We start from the raw sequence: 24,362 nt of genomic DNA, 5'->3' as shown, positions 1-24,362 counted from the left end.
TCTCGGAAGACAGACCATTTTAATAGTATGTAGACGGCCCAACCAGGACAATGCCATGCGTGACCACCTGGCAACATCTGCATGAAAAGTTCTAATTAGGGGGGCGTAATTCCATTTGAAAAGAGAAGATTTATGAGTTGTAAGATTTATACCCAGATAAGTTAAGGAGTGTTCTTTCTTTGTGAATCCGAATTGTGAAACTAAGTAATCCTGCTCTACCTTGGGGGTGTTGATAAACAAAGCCTCCGATTTATCCACATTGATTTTAAGGCCAGATATTTTTTCAAAAGTCTGGAGGAGAGAGAACAAGTTAGGGAGTGTGGAGTGGGGATTAGACAGTGTCAAAAGAAGGTCATCAGCGAAAAGACTAACTTTATATTGTGCGCCTAGTCCAGTAGGACCTAGTATATCTGGATTATTTCTTATAGCCTCTGCTAACGGCTCCATAGCCAGTGCAAATAATGCAGGGGATAGAGGACAACCCTGTCGAGTGCCGCGTTGTATGATTATAGGGGTGGGTTTTGTCGAAGGAAGTTTGAGATAGGCAGTTGGTTTATCATATATGAGTTGTAGGCATGTAATTAGCTTTTGTGGAAGGCCATATTTCGCTAGTACTGTGAAGAGGTAGGACCAAGAAACAGTATCAAATGCCTTTTCTATATCTAGGGCTAATACCATGAGAGGTTTTTGGGAATAATTTGCTGAGTGAATAATGTTAAGATTTCTACGTATGTTGTCAGGGCCCTGCCTTTTGGGAATGAAGCCTACCTGGTCTTGGTGAATTAGCGTAGGAATAATTTTATTAAGTCTATCAGTGATAAGTGAAGTAAATATTTTTAAGTCGACGTTTAATAATGAAATAGGCCTGTAATTTTTGACTAAAAGGTTGTCGCGTTTTGGTTTAGGGATAACAGTCACATGGGCAACATAAAATTCAGGAGGCATCTGGGAACCCATAAGGAGAGCATCACAGAAGTTTTTAATGCGAGGAAGAAGGAGATTTCCAAATTTCCTATAGTATAGAGCAGAGAGTCCGTCTGGCCCTGGCGCACGACCTGTCTTTAACTTTTTAATTATTAAATTAATTTCCTCAGGTGAAGCTTCAGACTGCAGTTGCTGTGCTATGGAATCTGTAATTTTAGGGAGTTTTATGCCCTGAAGAAATGAATTCAGTAGGTTAGCATGGTGCTCTGAAGGGGAAGAGTATAATTTCTGGTAGAATTCTTGGAAAACTCTATAAATGGTCTCCGGGTGAGCGGATGAATGTCCCTTGTTATCTTTAATGGAAGGGATGGTATTTACAAATTCTCTGGCTCTCAATTGGCGGGCTAGCATTCTGGATGGTTTGTTAGCCTGCTTATAGAAAGTAGCCCTGGTCCAGGCCAGAGCCTTCTCCGTTCTATTAGAGAGGATCACATCTAGCTGTTTTTTGACATCATATATTTGTTTTATTAAATAACGAGAAGTGGATAGTTGGTTCGCTTGTTCTAGTTTGAAGAGTTTGGTCTCCAATCTGTTTTGGAGATCAGTTCTGCTTTTTTTACGAAATGAGGCTATTTTAATAAATGAGCCTGTAATAAACTTTTTATGAGCCATCCAGATATTTCCGGGAGTGGAGTCCACGGTCTCATTGGTTTGGAAGAAGAATTTCAATTCTTCCTTTATTTGGGATTTGATTGAGGGATCCATAATTAGAGACTCATTTAAGCACCATTTGAACAAATTAGATGTGGCAATGTCAAATTTAAAAACCGACATGACTAGATCATGGTCTGACCAAATCGAGGGGATGTGACGTGAGTATAAAACTGCTGCGAGCGTACTCGCATTCGTGAGATGAAGGTCAATACGGGAATATGATTTGTGGACAGGTGAGAAGAACGTGTAGCCTCTCATAGGCCCGTTTACCTCTCTCCATATGTCCGCTAGTCTATTTTCTCTCATCATGTGTAAAAATTTTTTCCTGTCAGTCTTAGAGAGATCAGATCTTCGCAGAGCAGTACTATCGAGGCTCGGATTTAAAGTTAAATTAAAATCTCCACACCATACAATGTATTGGTATGAGATTGAGGAAAGTTTAGATATTATTTTTTTAAAAACCGACAATTGAGTATTGGCAGGAATATAACTATTTACTATACAGAAAGTTTTACCCTGTAGAGTCCCTTGCAAGATTATGAATCTACCCTCTGAGTCGGAATAGGAGTCAGTTAGATGGAAAGGGAAAGTATTTTTGAGAAATATCGCCACCCCTCTAGTTTTGCGGTCCCAGGAGGCCAAATAGAAGCGGGAGTAACCAGGATCGAAGAACTTAGGAGCGGAGGTAGTAGAGAAATGCGTTTCTTGTAAACACAGAATATCAGGATTGTGTTTTTGATAATTTAAAAATGCCTTCTTCCGTTTTGTAGGAGAATTCAGCCCTCTCACATTGTGGGATATTACCTTACACATAGTTGATCAAAAGTATCGCTAAAGACCCGTAGACCCAGGCTCTCAGCCAGCTCAGCCAATGAAGAACCTCTCTCCGCAGGTGATGAGGTAGACAGCAATGAGTAGATCTAAGGGAGAACAATAGGAAAGAGACGATACAGGGGTAAATAAACACATAAAACAATGAAAGACAATGAGACTGGGATCTAGTCCCAGAACACATGGCGATCCGGATTGCCATATTAAAAAGCTTTCCGGGAATCTCCAAAGTTGGGCAACATGTATGTGGCCCGAGGTCCAACCCATAACAATTAAGAGCCCGTTTATAATATAGTAGGGGAGGAAGAAGGGGGGGGGTTTGGGGGGGAAAGGTAGGGGGGGGAGGTGGGGGGGGGAGGAGGGGGAGAGAGGCGGGGGATAGGGGAGGGGGGGAAGGTGAGGGGGGAAGGAGGGGGGGGAGAGGTGGGGGATTAGGGAGGGGGGGAAGGTGGGGGGGAGGTAGAGGGAGGAGGTGGGGGGGGGAGATAGAGGGGGGAGGTGGGGGGGGGAGGAGGGGGGGAGAGGTGGGGGGTAGGGGAGGGGAGGTGGGGGATAGGGGAGGAGGGGGAGGTAAGGGGGGAGAGGTGGGGGGTAGGGGGGAGGGGGGAGGGAGGGTAGGGGAGAGGGGGGAGAGCAAGTAATAATTCAGGCTCGTCGTAATAAACATGGAACCGAAATGGTGCACTTAAGATAGAGGAACAGTAAGACTATCTCAAATTAGTAATTGCAACTCTAGGCAACAGAGTGGTAAAGGAAAACTATATCTTAGTGTCCAAGGGTTCAAAAGAGACAGTCAGGTAATTTGTGAACGTTGGCTCCTAGTTCTAGGAGCGGTCTGCCATTCTTTGATCGGTCGAGGTATTCTTTGAGGTTGTGGGGGAAGGGAATCAAGGAAGGATATTCCAGCTTGCTCGAGGATCTTTTTTCCTTCTTCTAACGAACGACATATGTGTAGTTCATTGCCATGGGTGAAAGATAGGGAAAAAGGAAAACCCCAACGATATTTGACTTGAGCCGATTGCAAGGCTAAAGTGACTGGTCTGAGAGCTCTCCTGCGAAAAAGCGTGGCCGGTGAAATGTCTGAAAAGAGGCGTACAGCATCAGGAAGACCAGGCAAAGTGGAGAGTGGTCTTGCAGCGTTCAAAATGAGGTCCCTGGACTCCTCATATTGCATTTTAAGGACCACATCTCGAGGGATCGCAGGGGACCGTGGCTTACCCAGAGCTCTATGAACCCTGGTAATGTGTAGTGAAGAAGGGTCCATATCTGGTAGTAATGCCGTAAACAGGGAGGCAATTGTCTCCTTTAGATTTACAAAAGATTCTGGAAGACCCCGTATTCTAATATTTCCCCTGCGGGACCTGTTTTCAAGATCTTCATTCCTTAGCTCCAGTTCTGTGATACGGTCCGCATGGTGTTTCAGGGTCTCCTGATCTGCCTCTAGGGCCTCCGCCGTGACCTCCATCTTGTCTTCCAGGCTTGCTGTGCGCTGAGTTATATCCTGTAGCTGGGAGGATATGGCTTGCATAGCGGTGTGGAGCTCGGTACGGAAGGTGTCCTGGAGGGTTTTTAAAAGCGTTGCGGTGGAGACCACCGCTTCATCTCCGATGGTAAGAGCGTCTTCACCTGCTCCCTCACTGATCTGCGGGGACGGGGCGGGAGTGGAAACAGGCGCGGCGGCCATTTTGCCTGCACCGCTGCCCGCCAGGAGCTCGGAGATCGGGCGACTCACCGGCTGTCCAGCACCACCTTTTTTGGGCATTATAGTTCTCGGGAGTCTCCGGTACAAGGGGGTCTCGACCGCTATAAAATACCTCCGGTTCCGGTGCTTAGAGAGGGTATATGTGGACGTCGGGCTGCGGAGCTTAGCAGAGCACGTCCAGCCCCATCAAAGCCCGCGCATGCGCCCCTTAATAAACTTTTTGAATGTGGTTTTGAGCACCTTGAGGGGTGCAGTTTTTAGAATGGTGTCACACTTGGGTATTTTCTATCATATAGACCCCTCAAAATGACTTCAAATGAGATGTGGTCCCTAAAAAAAAAAAATGGTGTTGTAAAAATGAGAAATTGCTGGTCAACTTTTAACCCTTATAACTCCCTAACAAAAAAAAATTTTGGTTCCAAAATGATGCTGATGTAAAGTAGACATGTGGGAAATGTTACTTATTAAGTATTTTGTGTGACATATCACTGTGATTTAATTGCATAAAAATTCAAATTTGGAAAATTGCAAAATTTTCAACATTTTCACCAAATTTCCATTTTTTTCACAAATAAACGCAGGTAATATCAAAGAAATTTTACCACTATCATGAATTACAATGTGTCACGAGAAAACAATGTCAGAATCACCAGGATCCGTTGAAGCGTTCCAGAGTTATAACCTCATAAAGGGACAGTGGTCAGAATTGTAAAAATTGGCCCGGTCCATAACGTGCAAACCACCCTTGGGGGTGAAGGGGTTAAATTTTGAAGAATCTTCCCTCAGCTAAAGGTCTTTGAGCATTTCTTACAGATCACTTTAGACTGATCATTGGGATCTTGGTCAAAAAAATGCCACACTGCACTCTTCCTACTATGGAATTCCTTTTCAGGCATTGCACGCTGTGCAACTTTCAGCGGTTGGCCAGGCTGTCCTAAAACTGTTTTTGTCACACGTTTTGGGCCTGATACGGGCCTGGCTGATGCCAGCTGTTGCGATGTAGATTGGTGTTGCTGTGGATAACCCTCCTCTGCTTGTGAGCTAGTGCCAGCGGCACCCTCTTCCCCCAATGGCTGCCAATCTGGGTCAAAAACTGGGTCATCTATCACCTCCTCCTCCACAATGTCATGTGCACCTTCCTAAGTGTCACCGTGTAAGCCGGTGCTATAGCATTCGGGACAGGGCACCATAGTCTCATCAGGGTCAGATTCTGGCTCAGGAAACTGCGAGGTCAATGTAGTGATCTGAGTCAATGGGACAGCATCATAATCTAGCTGTGGCTGTGCATCAGTGCACTCCATGTCCGATTCTTCTTGTAATGGGCAGTGTACAATTTCCCTTTCTAACCCTGGCACGGTATGGGTAAAGAGCTCCATGGAGTAACCTGTAGTGTCACCTGACGCATCCTTCACTTTTGGTTTGGGAGAAGGACACAAGGAAACGTCTTTTTCTGGACCGGAAGCATCCACTGACGACTGGCTGCTCTTAGATTTTGAACTTTGGGAAGAGGAGGCGAAAGAGCTAGAGGCTGAGTCAGCAAGGAAAGACAAAACTTTTTCCTGCTGCTCCGGCTTTAAAAGCTGTTTTCCTACTCCCAGGTAAGGGAGCCTTCGAGGCCTTGTGTAGCCAGACGATGACGCAGGCTCAACACCTCCAGCCTTAGGTGCTACTGTGCTTTTGCCACTACCACCAGATGCAGCACCACCACCACTATCATTACTAGCTGGCAACCCCCGCCCACGGCCTCTTCCACCAGACCTCCTCATTTTTTGGGGGGAGACACTGAACCACAACTCTGGCCCAGTGGTATAACACAACACTATGAACGTGGCAGAAAGTGGCTGCCTGATATACCACACACTAGCAGTACAGCAGAATATAAACTGTGTGAGAATTACTATCTCACTTTTGGGGGGAGAAACTGAACCACAGCTCTGGCCCAGTGGTATAACACAACACTATGAACGTGGCAGAAAGTGGCTGCCTGATATACGACACACTAGCAGTACAGCAGAATATAAACTGTGTGAGAATTACTATCTCACTTTTGGGGGGAGAAACTGAACCACAACTCAGGCCCAGTGGTATAACACAACACTATGAACGTGGCAGAAAGTGGCTGCCTGATATACGACACACTAGCAGTACAGCAGAATATAAACTGTGTGAGAAATACTATCTCACTTTTGGGGGGAGACACTGAACCACAGCTCTGGCCCAGTGGTATAACACAACACTATGAACGTGGCAGAAAGTGGCTGCCTGATATATGACACACTAGCAGTACTGCAGAATATAAACTGTGTGAGAAATACTATCTCACTTTTGGGGGGAGACACTGAACCACAACTCTGGCACAGTGGTATAACAACACTATGAACGTGGCAGAAAGTGGCTGCCTGATATACGATACACTAGCAGTACAGCAGAATATAAACTGTGTGAGAAATACTATCTCACTTTTGGGGGAGACACTGAACCACAACTCTGGCACAGTGGTATAACACAACACTATGAACGTGGCAGAAAGTGGCTGCCTGATATACGACACACTAGCAGTACAGCAGAATATAAACTGTGTGAGAAATACTATCTCACTTTTGGGGGGAGACACTGAACCACAACTCTGGCACAGTGGTATAACACAACACTATGAACGTGGCAGAAAGTGGCTGCCTGATATACGACGCACTAGCAGTACTGTAGAATATAAACTGTGTGAGAATTACTATCTCACTTTTGGGGGGAGAAACTGAACCACAACTCTGGCACAGTGGTATAACACAACACTCTGAACGTGGCAGAAAGTGGCTGTAATTATTATAAATAAAAAAAATACTGCAATAACACGCTCCCTAGGACCCTACAATGATCTCTGGACAAGTATGGCAGCAATAAAAAGGACTTCAGAACAAAAAAGTGTGGACAAATAAACAAGACAGGTAACTGTGCAGAAAGGAGCAACAGGATTTTTGCTTTGAAAAAAGCAGTTGGTTTGCACAGCACCGTGCACACAGCTATGCAGCTGCTGCACTAAAATACGACCTCCACTGTCCCTGGACAAAAAGGTGGTGTTGGACAGTGAAAATCGCTACATCACAAGCGGTTTGGGGGTTAATATTCCCTCCCTAACTCTGTCCCTGCTTCTGACTAACTGCAGCAAACTCTCCCTATGCTCAGATCGGCAGAAGTAAGATGGCGGTCGGCGTGCACGCCCCTTTATAGCCCCTGTGATGCCGCAGACAGCAAGTCAATCACTGCCTTGCCCTTGTCTAAGATGGTGGGGACAGAGACCTATGTCATCACGCTGCCCACACTCTGCATCCTCCTTCATTGGATGAAAAACGGCGGTAACAGCGTCATACGAAACGCGACTTTGGCGCTCTGATCGTGTACCGCATGGCCGATCCCACACTAGGATCGGTTCGGGTTTCATGAAACCCGACTTTGCCTAAAAGTCGGCGATTTCTGAAAATGACCGATCTGTTTCGCTCAACCCTACTAGAGACCATTTAAAGCGTGCAAGTTTATTATATGTAGGAGGCGTGTGACATTTTACTGTATATCAATATATTTACATTCTATCCATCTATTCTACCTCTCTATTCTGACGGTTTGGGCTGTGAATTTACTCTACTTGGCTGATTAAATTTTGGGTTTCCATTGAGATGTATGCATAAAAATCGGATGGCATACATGTGCCGTTTGATTTTTTTCTCACACCTATTGATGTGCTTTGGCAAGTCACGTCCAATGTACACTGTCAGTGGCAGCATGCTGAGATGTGTTCCTCAGTCTGATTAGAGCTGAGGAAAAATCTCGTACATGAGCACTGACTCATTTAATAACATTGGTGCAAGTGCAATTAGATTTTTTGTCGCATTGCACTCGCTGATTTTGTACGCAAGTAGGAGCGCGGCCATATACAAAAACTTGACCTGTGGTCCATGGTTGGTATTGAGGGCTCCAGTTTGGGAGTGGTAAGGTGTTTTGTGTCCTCTCGGGCAAGTAAGGGGTTGAAGGTTGGGTCAGGTAGATCAGTTGGATGGGTGGGGAGGCTACATAAATGAATTGTATAAGGCAAAGGGGAAAGGGAGGGGCATGACAAGTAGTGAAGATAGTTGAGCAAACTGTGCTGAGCAGCAGTGTGTAGAAACACTGTAAGGTCATGTGGGTTTGTAGGAAACAAAACGATCAAATGTAAAATGACTAACTGTAATGGGGTCTTGGAAGGGGTTAGAATGCATTGGGTTAGCTTAGCAGGTAGTGCACTTGATATCGCATGTAGGGCGAACTAGATTATCTATGTGAAGGACAATTGTCATGATAACTGAGGAACTCTGTAAAGGGTGTAAACCCAGTGCCAAGGCACATGGTAGTTATCTTAGGTCATAGTGGGGGGATCTTGATTTGGAGTTGGCTCTAGCTTGAACTCCAGAGCATAATATGTTAGGTTAAAGGCCCCGTCTCACATAGCGAGATCGCTAGCGAGATCGCTGCTGAGTCACTAGTTTTGTGACGCAACAGCGACCTCAGTAGCGATCTCGCTATGTGTGACACGTACCAGCGATCAGGCCCCTGATGTGAGATCGCTGGTCGTGTCGGAATGGCCTGGACCTTTTTTTGGTCGTTGAGGTCCCGCTGACATCGCTGAATCGGTGTGTGTGACACCGATCCAGCGATGTCTTCACTGGTAACCAGGGTAAACATCGGGTTACTAAGCGCAGGGCCGCGCTTAGTAACCCGATGTTTACCGTGGTTACCAGCGTAAATGTAAAAAAAAAAACCAGTACATACTCACCATCTGATGTCCGTCAGGTCCCTTGCCGTCTGCTTCCTGCTCTGACTGACTGCCGGCCGGAAAGTGAGAGCAGATCACAGCAGTGACGTCACCGCTGCGCTCTGCTCTCACTGTACGGCGGCTCAGTCAGAGCAGGAAGCAGACGGCAAGGGACACCGAAAGGCGAGTATGTACTGTTTTTTTTTTTTTGGTAACCAGGGTAAACATCGGGTTACTAAGCGCGGCCCTGCGCTTAGTAACCCGATGTTTACCCTGGTTACCTGGGTGCTACAGGGGGACTTCGGCATCGTTGAAGACAGTTTCAACGATGCCGAAGTCGTTCCCCTGATCGTTGGTCGCTGGAGAGAGCTGTCTGTGTGACAGCTCCCCAGCGACCACACAGCGACTTACCAACGATCACGGCCAGGTCGTATCGCTGGTCGTGATCGTTGGTAAATCGCTATGTGAGACGGGGCCTTAAGAACGAACAGGTCTTTAAAGGGTTATCAGTAACGATAAAGAGATACTATAACTGGGAACATTAGGCAATCTTATAAAAACATTGAGAGACAAGAGCAAAGTGTCAGGTAAACAATGGCTAAAGTCTATGATAAATGGTGTCAGTGCAAAAGGGAGCCTGGAGGTGGGGGCCCCTGCAGGGTGGCTGACACTGAGGGCAATGTGGCCTCTTTATCCGACCTTGAGGCTCTGGGGGACCCTCTGACCAGATTGCACTCATGTGCGGTGGGCAGGGAGTGATCCCTGCAGCTCCGCTGCCTACAGGAGAAAATGTGTGTGTGTACATGCAGAGAGGTGAGTGGTGTGGGTGTGTGAACGTGGGGAGAGGTGAATGGTGTGTGTGTGTGTGCAGGTGATAGAGAGGGCAATGATGAGGGTGATGGAGAGGGCAGTGATGGGGGTGGTGGGAGAGAAGGCAATGATGATGGTGGTGGAAAAGACAATGATGGTGGTGGTGGAAAGGGCAATGATGGGGTGGTGGGGGAGGAGGCAATGATGGAGGTGGTGGAATGGGCAATGATGGAGGTGGTGGGGGAGAAAGCATTGATAGAGGTGTGTTATGATCCGGTGACCCTGGAGCCGCATGAGACTATCTCTGGAGTAGGTGGTACCTGTACTGACCGCAATCCTAATACTGACACCGCAACTAGAAGTAGCCGTGGGATGTACCTAACCAGGCCTAGACACCTCGACACAGCCGGAGGACTAAATACCCCTAAAGATGGAAATGGGAAATCCTATCTTGCCTCAGAGCAGAGCCCCAAAGGATAGGCAGCCCCCCACAAATATTGACTGTGAGTTTAAGAGGAAATACGTACACAGGCAGAAAAAACAGAGTTTAGCAAAAGAGGCCCTTCTAGCTAGATAGAAAGGATAGGACAGAGTTCTAAGCGGTCAGTATTAAAACACTAGAAAATTCCACAGCAGAAAATACTATATACTACATCTAACTAAAGACTGTTGTGAATCCGCTTTTTGGGCTCCCCTGGTGGTTGCTGGTGGTACTGGTGACTTGTGTGTGCTTTGCTGTCTCAGTTCACCTGCTCCCATCAGTGTTTGGGAGTTTCCTATTTAGCCTTGCTCTCCAGTCATTTCCTTGCCGGTCATCATTGTAACCAGAGCCTTCGGTTGCATGTTCCTGCTACTAGTCTGCTGATCAGCTAAGTGGACTTTGTCCTTTTGTTTTGTATCTTTTGTCCAGTTTGCAGTTTTTGTTATTCTCTGTAGCTGGAAGCTCTTGCGGGCTGAAATTGCCACTCCTGTGTCATGAGTTGACACAGGAGTCTTAAAGTAATTTCAGGATGGTTTTTTGAAAGAGTTTTCAGTTGACCGTGAAGTCCTCTTTTGTATCCTTCTGCTATCTAGTAAGTGGACCTCTCTTTGCTAAATCTACTTTCATACTGTGTATGTCTTTTCCTCTTAACTCACCGTTATTACATGTGGGGGGCTGCTATCATCTTTTGGGGTATTTCCCTAGAGGTAAGCCAGGTCTGTTCCTTCCTCTACCAGGTGTAGTTAGTCCTCCGGCTGGCGCGTGGCATCTAGGAAGTCGTAGGTATGCTCCCTGGCTACTATTAGTTGTGTGGTAGATTTAGCTCACGGTCAGCTCGAGATTCCATCACCCAGAGCTCGTCCGTTATTTTTGTGTTCTGATGTTTCCCTGCCATTGGGAATCATGACAGTATGACCGGCCAATGTTAAAGTTATTGGCAGAAGAAAGGAGAGAAAAAAGAAGTCTGTAGATTTTTTTTTTTTTTTCCCCCTATGCTTGCTCCATAGTTGGATCAGTTGTATTTCAGCTCTAATTACAGCCTTTGCCTTTCTCTCCTTCTAATCCTTGAATGGCTCTGATCTCACCTGTTTAAAGATGGACCCTCAGAGTTTGGCTGTAGGTTTAAATAATCTTGCTACCAAGGTTCAAAATTTACAAGTTTTTGTTATACATACTCCGATGTCTGAACCTAAAATTCCTACACCAGAGGTGTTTTCCGGAGATAGATCTCGGTTCCTGAATTTCAAATATAATTGTAAATTGTTCCTTTCTCTCAGACCTCACTCCTCTGGAGATCCTGTCCAGCAGGTTAAGATTGTAATCTCTTTGCTGCGAGGTGACCCTCAAAATAGGGCATTTTCATTGACACCAGGGGATCCTGCGTTGCTCAATGTGGATGCGTTTTTTCTGGCTTTAGGGTTGCTTTATGAGGAACCTAATTTGGAGATTCAAGCTGAAAAAGCTTTGATAGCCCTATCTTAAGGGCAAGATGAAGCTGAGATATACTGCCAAAAATTTCGTAGATGGTCTGTGCTTACTCAGTGGAATGAGTGCGCCCTAGCGGCAAATTTCAGAGAGGGCCTTTCTGATGCCGTTAAAGATGTTATGGTCGGGTTCCCTGCACCCACAGGTCTGAATGAGTCCATGACAATGGCTATTCAGATTGATCGGCGTTTGCGGGAGCGCAAACCCGTGCACCATTTGGCGGTATCTTCTGAAGAGACGCCAGAGAAAATGCAATGTGACAGAATTCTGTCCAGAAGCGAGCGGCAGAATTATAGGCGTAAAAATGGGTTATGCTTCTATTGTGGTGATTCTGCTCATGTTATATCAGCATGCTCTAAACGTACAAGGAAGGTTGACAAGTCTATTTCAATTGGCACTTTACAGTCTAAATTTATTCTGTCTGTAACCTTGATTTGTTCATTATCAGTTATTACCGTGGATGCCTATGTGGACTCTGGCGCCGCTCTGAGTCTTATGGATTGGTCCTTTGCCAGGCGCTGTGGGTTTGATTTAGAGCCTCTGGAAGTCCCTATACCTCTGAAGGGTATTGATTCTACGCCTTTGGCTTGTAATAAACCACAATTCTGGACGCAAGTGACTATGCGTATGACTCCAGACCATCAGGAGGTGATTCGCTTCCTTGTGTTGTACAATTTGCATGATGTTTTGGTGCTTGGATTACCATGGTTACAATCTCATAACCCAGTCCTTGACTGGAAAACAATGTCTGTGTTAAGCTGGGGATGTCGGGGGGCTCATGGGGATATACCTTTGGTTTCCATTTCGTCATCTATTCCCTCTGAGATTCCGGCATTTTTGTCTGATTATCGTGATATTTTTGAGGAGCCAAAAATTGGTTCACTCCCTCCCCACAGAGATTGTGATTGCGCCATAGATCTGATTCCTGGCAGTAAATTTCCAAAGGGTCGTTTGTTTAACTTATCTGTACCTGAACATGCTGCTATGCGAGAGTATATTAAGGAGTCCCTGGAAAAGGGACACATTCGTCCTTCTTCATCTCCTTTAGGAGCTGGTTTTTTCTTTGTATCTAAAAAGGATGGCTCTCTGAGGCCTTGTATTGATTATCGACTCCTGAATAAAATTACAGTCAAATATCAGTATCCGTTGCCTTTGCTGACTGATTTGTTTGCTCGCATAAGGGGGGCTAAGTGGTTCTCTAAGATTGATCTTCGTGGGGCGTATAATTTGGTGCGAATTAAGCAGGGGGATGAGTGGAAAACCGCATTTAATACGCCTGAGGGCCATTTTGAGTATTTAGTAATGCCTTTCGGCCTTTCTAATGCACCTTCAGTCTTTCAGTCCTTAATGCATGATATTTTCCGTGAATATTTGGATAAATTTATGATTGTGTATTTGGATGATATTTTGATTTTTTCTGATGACTGGGAGTCTCATGTTCAACAGGTCAGGAGTAGGGTTGAGCGAAACGGGTCGATCATTTTCAAAAGTCGCCGACTTTTGGCTAAGTCGGCGTCTCATGAAACCCGATCCGACCCCTGTGCTTGTCGGCCATGCGGTACGCGACTTTCGCGCCAAAGTCGCGTTTCAATGACGCGAAAAGCGCCATTTCTCAGCCAATGAAGGTGAACGCAGAGTGTGGGCAGCGTGATGACATAGATCCTGGTCCCCACCATCTTAGAGAAGGGCATTGCAGTGATTGGCTTGCTGTCTGCGGCGTCACAGGGGCTATAAAGGGGCGTTCCCGCCGACCGCCATCTTACTGCTGCTGATCTGAGCTTAGGGACAGGTTGCTGCCGCTTCATCAGAAGCAGGGAGAGCGTTAGGCAGGGTCCACTAACCACCAAACCGCTTGTGCTGCAGCGATTTCCACTGTCCAACACCACCTTCGGTGTGCAGGGACTGTGGAAGCTATTTTTTTTTTTTTTTCCCCTCAGCGCTGTAGCTCATTGGGCTGCCCTAGAAGGCTCCGTGATAGCTGTATTGCTGTGTGTACGCCACTGTGGAAACCAACTGCTTTTTTCAAAGCACATATCCTCTTGTTCCTTCCTTTCTGCACAGCTATCTTTTCTGTTTTTCCACACTTTTTATTTAATTTGTGCATCAGTCCACTCCTATTGCTGCCTGCCATACCTGGCTTACATTACTGCAGGGAGATAGTAATTGTAGGACAGTTTTTTTTTTTTTTTTGTTTTTTTTTTTTGTGGGAGATTAAGATTGGCATTTCTGCTACAGTGCCATCCCTGTGTGTGCCATCTCTCACTGAGTGGGCCATAGAAAGCCTATTTATTTTTTCCGTGATTTGTGTTCTAAAATCTACCTCAACACAAAAACAGTACATTAATCAGTGGGAGAAAAATATTGGCCTCAGTCAGGGCTTGTGTGCCACTGCTGTGTGTGCTATCTCTCATTCAGTGGGCTATAGCAAGCCTATTTTTTTTTTTTTTTTTTAATATTATTTGGTTTCTAATTCTCCCTGAAAAAAAAAAAAAAAACCTAAAAAAACAGTGGGAGAATAATATTGCCCTTTCAGCTTGTGTGCCAGTCTTGACTCCTGGGTGTGCCACCTCTCTCCCTCTCATTCAGTGGGCCATAGAAAGCCTATTTATTTTTTTTTTTAAATATTATTGGGTTTCTAAAGTCTCCCTGAAAAAACAAAAAATACATAAAAAAACAGTGGGAGAGTAATATTGCCCTTTCAGCTTGTGTGCCAGTCTTGACTCCTGGGTGTGCCACCTCTCTCCCTTTCATTCAGTGGGCCATAGAAAGCCTATTTATTTTTTCCGTGATTTGTGTTCTAAAATCTACCTCAACACAAAAACACTACATCAATCAGTGGGAGAAAAATATTGGCCTCAGTCAGGGCTTGTGTGCCACTGCTGTGTGTGCTATCTCTCATTCAGTGGGCTATAGCAAGCCTATTTTTTTTTTTTTTTTTTTTTTTAATATTATTTGGTTTCTAAAGTCTCCCTGAAAAAAAAAAAAAAACATAAAAAAACAGTGGGAGAGTAATATTGCCCTTTCAGCTTGTGTGCCAGTCTTGACTCCTGGGTGTGCCACCTCTCTCCCTTTCATTCAGTGGGCCATAGAAAGCCTATTTATTTTTTGGTTTTTTTAATATTATTTGGTTTCTAAAGTCTCCCTGAAAATAAAAAAAAAAAATACATAAAAAAACAGTGGGAGAGTAATATTGCCATTTCAGCTTGTGTGCCAGTCTTGACTCCTGGGTGTGCCACCTCTCTCCCTCTCATTCAGTGGGCCATAGAAAGCCTTGTTTTTTTGTTTTTTTTTTAATATTATTTGGTTTCTAAAGTCTCCCTGAAAATAAAAAAAAAAAACATAAAAAAACAGTGGGAGAGTAATATTGCCATTTCAGCTTGTGTGCCAGTCTTGACTCCTGGGTGTGCCACCTCTCTCTCTAATTGTGGGCCATAGAAAGCCTATTTATTTTTTGGTTTTTTTAATATTATTTGGTTTCTAAAGTCTCCCTGAAAATAAAAAAAAAAAATACATAAAAAAACAGTGGGAGAGTAATATTGCCCTTTCAGCTTGTGTGCCAGTCTTGACTCCTGGGTGTGCCACCTCTCTCCCTTTCATTCAGTGGGCCATAGAAAGCCTATTTATTTTTTGGTTTTTTTAATATTATTTGGTTTCTAAAGTCTCCCTGAAAATAAAAAAAAAAAATACATAAAAAAACAGTGGGAGAGTAATATTGCCATTTCAGCTTGTGTGCCAGTCTTGACTCCTGGGTGTGCCACCTCTCTCCCTCTCATTCAGTGGGCCATAGAAAGCCTTGTTTTTTTGTTTTTTTTTAATATTATTTGGTTTCTAAAGTCTCCCTGAAAATAAAAAAAAAAAACATAAAAAAACAGTGGGAGAGTAATATTGCCATTTCAGCTTGTGTGCCAGTCTTGACTCCTGGGTGTGCCACCTCTCTCTCTAATTGTGGGCCATAGAAAGCCTATTTATTTTTTGGTTTTTTTAATATTATTTGGTTTCTAAAGTCTCCCTGAAAATAAAAAAAAAAAATACATAAAAAAACAGTGGGAGAGTAATATTGCCCTTTCAGCTTGTGTGCCAGTCTTGACTCCTGGGTGTGCCACCTCTCTCCCTTTCATTCAGTGGGCCATAGAAAGCCTATTTATTTTTTGGTTTTTTTAATATTATTTGGTTTCTAAAGTCTCCCTGAAAATAAAAAAAAAAAATACATAAAAAAACAGTGGGAGAGTAATATTGCCATTTCAGCTTGTGTGCCAGTCTTGACTCCTGGGTGTGCCACCTCTCTCCCTCTCATTCAGTGGGCCATAGAAAGCCTTGTTTTTTTGTTTTTTTTTAATATTATTTGGTTTCTAAAGTCTCCCTGAAAATAAAAAAAAAAAACATAAAAAAACAGTGGGAGAGTAATATTGCCATTTCAGCTTGTGTGCCAGTCTTGACTCCTGGGTGTGCCACCTCTCTCTCTAATTGTGGGCCATAGAAAGCCTATTTATTTTTTGGTTTTTTTAATATTATTTGGTTTCTAAAGTCTCCCTGAAAATAAAAAAAAAAAATACATAAAAAAACAGTGGGAGAGTAATATTGCCCTTTCAGCTTGTGTGCCAGTCTTGACTCCTGGGTGTGCCACCTCTCTCCCTTTCATTCAGTGGGCCATAGAAAGCCTATTTATTTTTTGGTTTTTTTAATATTATTTGGTTTCTAAAGTCTCCCTGAAAATAAAAAAAAAAAATACATAAAAAAACAGTGGGAGAGTAATATTGCCATTTCAGCTTGTGTGCCAGTCTTGACTCCTGGGTGTGCCACCTCTGTCCCTCTCATTCAGTGGGCCATAGAAAGCCTTGTTTTTTTTTTTTTTTTTAAATATTATTTGGTTTCTAAAGTCTCCCTGAAAATAAAAAAAAAATACATAAAAAAACAGTGGGAGAGTAATATTGCCATTTCAGCTTGTGTGCCAGTCTTGACTCCTGGGTGTGCCACCTCTCTCTCTAATTGTGGGCCATAGAAAGCCTTTTTATTTTTTTCCTTCATTTGTGTTTTAAAATCAACCTCAACACAAAAACACTACATCAATCAGTGGGAGAAAAATATTGGCCTCAGTCAGGGCTTGTGTGCCACTCCTGTGCGTGCCATCTCTCATTCAGTGGGCCATAGAAAGCCTTGTTTTTTTGTTTTTTTTTTAAATATTATTTGGTTTCTAAAGTCTCACAGAGAAAAAAAAAAAAATAAATTAGGTGGGAGATTAATATTGACATTAGTGCTTGAGTGACAGTCCTGCGTGTGTGTCATCTCTGTGATTTGGTGTCACAGAAAACAGAGTGTGTAACATTGTGCCTGATTTTCCTTGTGGTCTCACCAACCTGTTAAGGGATATTGAAATCATACTGAAGTTATAGCTCACCGTGTAAGTTGTTTGACAGCAACAAATAAAGTTAGTTTGGTTACGATTTTTAAACAATGAGGAAGTCTGGTGCAAGAGGTCGTCGTGGGCGTTCATTGTCAGCTGGTAATGATGGTAGTGGTAGTGGAGCATCAGGTGGTCGTGGGGATAAAAATATTCCACCTAAGTCTGGAGCTGTGGAGCCAGTTTCGTCGTCAGGCTACACAAGGCCTCGAACGCTCTCTTTTCTGGGAGTAGGAAAACCGCTTTTAAAGGCTGAGCAGCAACAGCAAGTTTTGGCTTACATTGCAGACTCAGCCTCTAGCTCTTTTGCCTCCTCTTCCGAAACTGGTAAATGTAAAAGCAGCGCGTCGCTTGTGGATGTTCACGGTCAGGGACAAGTCGCTTCCTTGTCCTCCTCAGCAAAAACTACAACAAGAGAGAAGGATGCAGCAGGCGACACAACGGGTCACTCCATGGAGCTCTTTACACATACCGTCCCTGGCTTAGAAAGTGAAACATTTAACAGGCCATGCCCATTACAAGTAGATTCTGACATGGAGTGCACTGATGCACAGCCACAGCCAGAGTACTATGCTGCTCCTTTGACTCAGACCACCACATTGCCCTCTCAGGGTACAGATCCACAATCAGACCCTGATGAGACTATGTTGCCCCGCCACGAACGCTATACCACCGACCGACACAGTGACACAGACGAAGTTGCACACGAGCTCGAAGAGGAGGTAATAGATGACACAGTTATTGACCCCGATTGGCAGCCATTGGGGGAACAGGGTGCAGGCGGCAGTAGTTCAGAAGCGGAGGTGGAGGAGGGGCCGCAGCAGGCATCAACATCGCAACAGGTTCCATCTGCCGGGCCCGTATCTGGCCCAAAACGCGTGTCAAAGCCAAAACCTGTTGGAGGACAGCGTGGCCATCCGGTTAAAGCTCAGTCTGCAATCCCTGAAAAGGGATCCGAGTCTAGGAAGAGTGCAGTCTGGCATTTTTTTAAACAACATCCAACTGATCAGCGCAAAGTCATCTGTCAAAAATGTTCAACTAGCTTAAGCAGAGGTCAGAATCTGAAAAGTCTAAATACTAGTTGCATGCATAGACACTTAACCACCATGCATTTTCAAGCCTGGACTAACTACCAAACGTCCCTTAAGGTTGTAGCACCCTCGGCCAATGAAGCTAGTCAGCAACGCAACATCCCTTCCATCACTGTAAGGCCACCATTTTCCGCACCACCGGCAGTATCTGTGCAGGTTTCTTTGCCAGCCAAAAGCAGTCAGGGTCAGGGAATCACCAGTTTAGTAGGAGGAAATATTGCATCTAGGGCACCGGCGGAAACAATACCGTCTCCAACCGTCTCTCAGTCTGCCATGTACACCGGCACACCCGAAAGTTCCACGATCTCCTGCTCTCCAGTCCAGCTCACCCTACATGAGACTCTGGTTAGAAAAAGGAAGTACTTATCCTCGCATCCGCGTACACAGGGTTTTAACGCCCACATAGCTAGACTAATCTCGTTAGAGATGATGCCCTACCGTTTAGTTGAAAGCGAAGCTTTTAAAGCCCTGATGGAGTACGCTGAACCACGATACGAGCTACCTAGTCGACACTTTTTTTCCAGAAAAGCCATCCCAGCCCTGCACCAGCATGTTAAACAGCGCATCGTCCATGCACTTAGGCAATCTGTGAGTACAAAGGTGCACCTGACTACAGATGCATGGACCAGTAGGCATGGCCAGGGACGTTATGTGTCCATCACGGCACACTGGGTGAATGTGGTGGATGCAGGGTCCACAGGCGACATCAATTTAGGGACAGTTGTGCCTAGCCCACGGTCTAGGAAACAGTTGGCTGTAGGCGTTCGCACCCCCTCCTCCTCCTCCTCGTCCTCCTGCAGAAGCTACAGCTCTTCCACAGAACGCAGTCGGCCAACCACTCCATCGGCAGATGACACTGTTGCACACCAGTTGTCCCATTATGGGCCAGCTACTGCCAAGCGTCAGCAGGCTGTATTGGCTATGAAGTGTTTGGGCGACAACAGACACACCGCGGAAGTTCTGTCCGAGTTCTTGCAACAAGAAACGCAGTCGTGGCTGGGCACAGTAGATCTTGAGGCAGGCAAGGTAGTGAGTGATAACGGAAGGAATTTCATGGCTGCCATCTCCCTTTCCCAACTGAAACACATTCCTTGCCTGGCTCACACCTTAAACCTGGTGGTGCAGTGCTTATTGAAAACTTATCCTGGGTTCTCCGACCTGCTCCTCAAAGTGCGTGCACTTTGCTCACATATCCGACGTTCGCCTGTACACGCCAGCCGTATGCAGACCTATCAGCGGTCTTTGAACCTTCCCCAGCATCGCCTAATCATAGACGTTGCAACAAGGTGGAACTCAACACTGCACATGCTTCAGAGACTGTGCGAACAGAGGCGTGCTGTTATTTATTTGTGGGAGGATACACGGGCAGGCAGTAGGATGGCAGACATGGAGTTGTCAGGTGTGCAGTGGTCGAAGATACAAGACATGTGTCAAGTCCTTCAGTGTTTTGAGGAATGCACACGGCTGGTTAGTGCAGACAACGCCGTAATAAGCATGAGCATCCCCCTAATGCGTCTGCTGATGCAAAGTTTGACGCACATAAAGGAGCAGGCGTCTGCACCAGAGGAAGAGGGAAGCCTTGATGACAGTCAGCCATTGTCTGGTCAGGGCAGTGTACAGGACGAGGTAGCGGGCGAAGAGGAGGTGGAGGACGAGGAGGATGATGGGGATGAGTATATTTTTAATGCGGAAACTTTCACGGGGGCACAGGAAATTGGTTGCGTGTCACGGCCGGGTTCTGGTTTTTTGAGGGACACAAGTGACGTAGATTTGCCTGCAACTGCCCCTCAACCAATCACAACCGGAGATTTGACAACTGGAACTTTGGCCCACATGGCGGATTATGCCTTACGTATCCTAAAAAGGGACACACGCATTACGAAAATGATGAACGATGACGATTACTGGTTGGCCTGCCTCCTTGATCCACGCTATAAAGGCAAATTGCAAAATATTATGCCACATGAGAACTTGGAACTAATATTAGCAACCAAACAATCAACTCTTGTTGACCGTTTGCTTCAGGCATTCCCAGCACACAGCGCACGTGATCGTTCTCACACAAGCTCCAGGGGGCAGCAGACTAGGAGTGTTAGGGGTGCACACATCAGAAGTGGCGTTGGACAGAGGGGTTTTCTGACCAGGTTGTGGAGTGATTTTGCTATGACCGCAGACAGGACAGGTACTGCTGCATCAATTGAAAGTGACAGGAGACAACATTTGTCCAGTATGGTTACTAACTATTTTTCATCCCTTATCGATGTTCTCCCTCAACCGTCATTCCCATTTGATTACTGGGCCTCCAAATTAGACACCTGGCCAGAATTGGCAGAATATGCATTGCAGGAGCTTGCTTGCCCGGCAGCAAGTGTCCTATCAGAAAGAGTATTCAGTGCTGCAGGTTCAATATTAACCGAAAAAAGGACTCGTCTGGCTACCCAAAATGTTGACGATCTAACATTCATTAAAATGAACCACAACTGGATTTCGAAATCTTTTGCCCCACCTTGCCCGGCCGACACCTAGCTTTCCTATGAAAAGCTCTTGCCTGTGAATTACTTTTCTAATGTCTAATTTGCTGCAGCTGATTGTACAGCATACGACATGTTTACACCTCCCTAAATGGCAAAACTCCCCACACGGGGCCGTGGTATCGCGACTTGGCGCAAGCACCCGTGAGACTGCTGTTTGTCTGAAGAGGTGGGTGTGCTCGCTTTTGGTTGACGGCATTGCTACTGGGTCCCTCATAGTACAATGTAGTGTCTCTGGCGGTGGTGGTGCGCACCCAACGTCAGACACACCGTTGTAACATGAGGGGCCCTGGGGCGGTCCCGCCGGCCTCAAGAGAGTTCCCCCCTACCCCAGCTCAAAATGTGCTCTACCACGTGCAAAATTATGTCGCACAGCTCCACCAATCTTTAGTCTATTCGCTGACATCATTCAATGTCTGGCACTGACAATACAAATTTGTAGACATCTATGATGCAACTTAAAGTAGTCTGTGTCTGTGTCCTATATTGGCACCATTAAATAGTTACTGCCAAATTACAATGTCAGAAACTCAGTAGATGAGCCCACCCCTGTACCTAAGTATGCCACCTTTTTTTTTTGTTTTGGTTGTTTTGCGAGACATTAACATCTATTTATATTTTGGGAGTACTGGGACAGACACTCCTTGCACTACTCCTCCACTCACCACCAAGCTGCCTGTGTATCCATGTAACCGCTGTAAAACTGCCATGAGCCTATTGTTTGTTATTTTAGGCCTTTGATAGCCTGTCTGCGGTCCCTACTTTAAATACTCCTCCACTGACCACCAAGCTGCCTGCCCGTGTATCCATGTAACCGCTGTGAAACTGCCATGAGCCTATTGTTTGTTATGTTAGGCCTTTGATAGCCTGTCTGCGGTCCCTACTTTAAATACTCCTCCACTGACCAGACCACTGCTGCCCGTGTACCCCTGGAACCAATTATAAAGTGCCTACAGCCAGCCCATTTTCTTATGTTAGGCCTTTGAAGCCTGTCTGCGGTCCCTACTTTAAATACTCCTCCACTGACCAGACCACTGCTGCCCGTGTACCCCTGGAACCAATTATAAAGTGCCTACAGCCAGCCCATTTTCTTATGTTAGGCCTTTGAAGCCTTTCTGCGGTCCCTACTTTAAATACTCCTCCACTCACCACCACCAAGCTGCCTGCCCGTGTATCCATGTAACCGCTGTGAAACTGCCATGAGCCTATTGTTTGTTATTTTAGGCCTTTGATAGCCTGTCTGCGGTCCCTACTTTAAATACTCCTCCACTCACCACCAAGCTGCCTGTGTATCCATGTAACCGCTGTAAAACTGCCATGAGCCTATTGTTTGTTATTTTAGGCCTTTGATAGCCTGTCTGCGGTCCCTACTTTAAATACTCCTCCACTGACCAGACCACTGCTGCCCGTGTACCCCTGGAACCAATTATAAAGTGCCTACAGCCAGCCCATTTTCTTATGTTAGGCCTTTGAAGCCTGTCTGCGGTCCCTACTTTAAATACTCCTCCACTCACCACCACCAAGCTGCCTGCCCGTGTATCCATGTAACCGCTGTGAAACTGCCATGAGCCTATTGTTTGTTATTTTAGGCCTTTGATAGCCTGTGTGCGGTCCCTACTTTAAATACTCCTCCACTCACCACCAAGCTGCCTGCCCGTGTATCCATGTAACCGCTGTGAAACTGCCATGAGCCTATTGTTTGTTATTTTAGGCCTTTGATAGCCTGTGTGCGGTCCCTACTTTAAATACTCCTCCACTCACCACCAAGCTGCCTGCCCGTGTATCCATGTAACCGCTGTGAAACTGCCATGAGCCTATTGTTTGTTATGTTAGGCCTTTGATAGCCTGTCTGCGGTCCCTACTTTAAATACTCCTCCACTCACCACCAAGCTGCCTGCCCGTGTATCCATGTAACCGCTGTGAAACTGCCATGAGCCTATTGTTTGTTATTTTAGGCCTTTGATAGCCTGTGTGCGGTCCCTACTTTAAATACTCCTCCACTCACCACCAAGCTGCCTGCCCGTGTATCCATGTAACCGCTGTGAAACTGCCATGAGCCTATTGTTTGTTATTTTAGGCCTTTGATAGCCTGTCTGCAGCCCCTACTTGCAATACTCCTCCACTGACCACACCAATGCTGCCCGTGTACCCCTGGAACCTATTTAAAAGTTCATAGAGCCTAGTTATATATTTTATTTACTATTAATAAGGCCATGATGGACTACGCTGTACCACGCTACAAGCTAACCAGTCGACACTTCTTTTGCGAGAAAAGCCATCCCAACCCTCCACCAGCATGTAGAAGACCGCATTGTCCATGCACTCTGGCAATCTGTGAGTACAAAGGTGCACCTGACAACAGACGCATGGACCTGTAGGCATGGCCACGGAAGATTACGTGTCCATTACGGCGCAATGGGTTAATGTGGTGGATGCATGGTCCACAGGGGACAGCCTACTAAGTCTGTCTGCAGTCCCTAATTCAAATTGTGCTCCACTGTCTAAATCGGAACTTCCACCTTCTGGCTTTCGGCCTATAGTATCAGAAATTAAACTGCATTTGGCCTTCAACTTTGGTTAGGGCCTACTAACGGCTTCTGCCCCTCCCTGGTGTTGCCCTCAACTAAATAAAGCTGAGCTTCAACCTTCTGCTCCAAATTACCATTTTGAAAAATGCAATAGGCTTTTCAGGCCTACTAAAGGAGTCTGTCTGTGTGCCCCTCCCTGGTGTTGTCCTCAACTAAATAAAGCTGAGCTTCAACCTTCCGGCTCTCATTATGTGGTTTTAAAAAAAAAAAAGGTGGTTAGGGCCTACTAACGGCTTCTGCCCCTCCCTGGTGTTGTCCTCAACTAAATAAAGCTGAGCTTCAACCTTCCGGCTCTCATTATGTGGTTTTAAAAAAAAAAATGGTGGTTAGGGCCTACTAACGGCTTCTGCCCCTCCCTGGTGTTGTCCTCAACTAAATAAAGCTGAGCTTCAACCTTCCGGCTCTCATTATGTGGTTTTAAAAAAAAAAAAGGTGGTTAGGGCCTACTAACGGCTTCTGCCCCTCCCTGGTGTTGTCCTCAACTAAATAAAGCTGAGCTTCAACCTTCCGGCTCTCATTATGTGGTTTTAAAAAAAAAAAAGGTGGTTAGGGCCTACTAACGGCTTCTGCCCCTCCCTGGTGTTGTCCTCAACTAAATAAAGCTGAGCTTCAACCTTCCGGCTCTCATTATGTGGTTTTAAAAAAAAAAAAGGTGGTTAGGGCCTACTAACGGCTTCTGCCCCTCCCTGGTGTTGTCCTCAACTAAATAAAGCTGAGCTTCAACCTTCCGGCTCTCATTATGTGGTTTTAAAAAAAAAAAAGGTGGTTAGGGCCTACTAACGGCTTCTGCCCCTCCCTGGTGTTGTCCTCAACTAAATAAAGCTGAGCTTCAACCTTCCGGCTCTCATTATGTGGTTTTAAAAAAAAAAAAGGTGGTTAGGGCCTACTAACGGCTTCTGCCCCTCCCTGGTGTTGTCCTCAACTAAATAAAGCTGAGCTTCAACCTTCCGGCTCTCATTATGTGGTTTAAAAAAAAAAAAAGGTGGTTAGGGCCTACTAACGGCTTCTGCCCCTCCCTGGTGTTGTC

Source organism: Ranitomeya variabilis, chromosome 6 (assembly GCF_051348905.1).
Source record: "Ranitomeya variabilis isolate aRanVar5 chromosome 6, aRanVar5.hap1, whole genome shotgun sequence".
Taxonomy (NCBI): Eukaryota; Metazoa; Chordata; class Amphibia; order Anura; family Dendrobatidae; genus Ranitomeya; species Ranitomeya variabilis.
Note: the sequence above shows the minus strand (reverse complement) of the source record.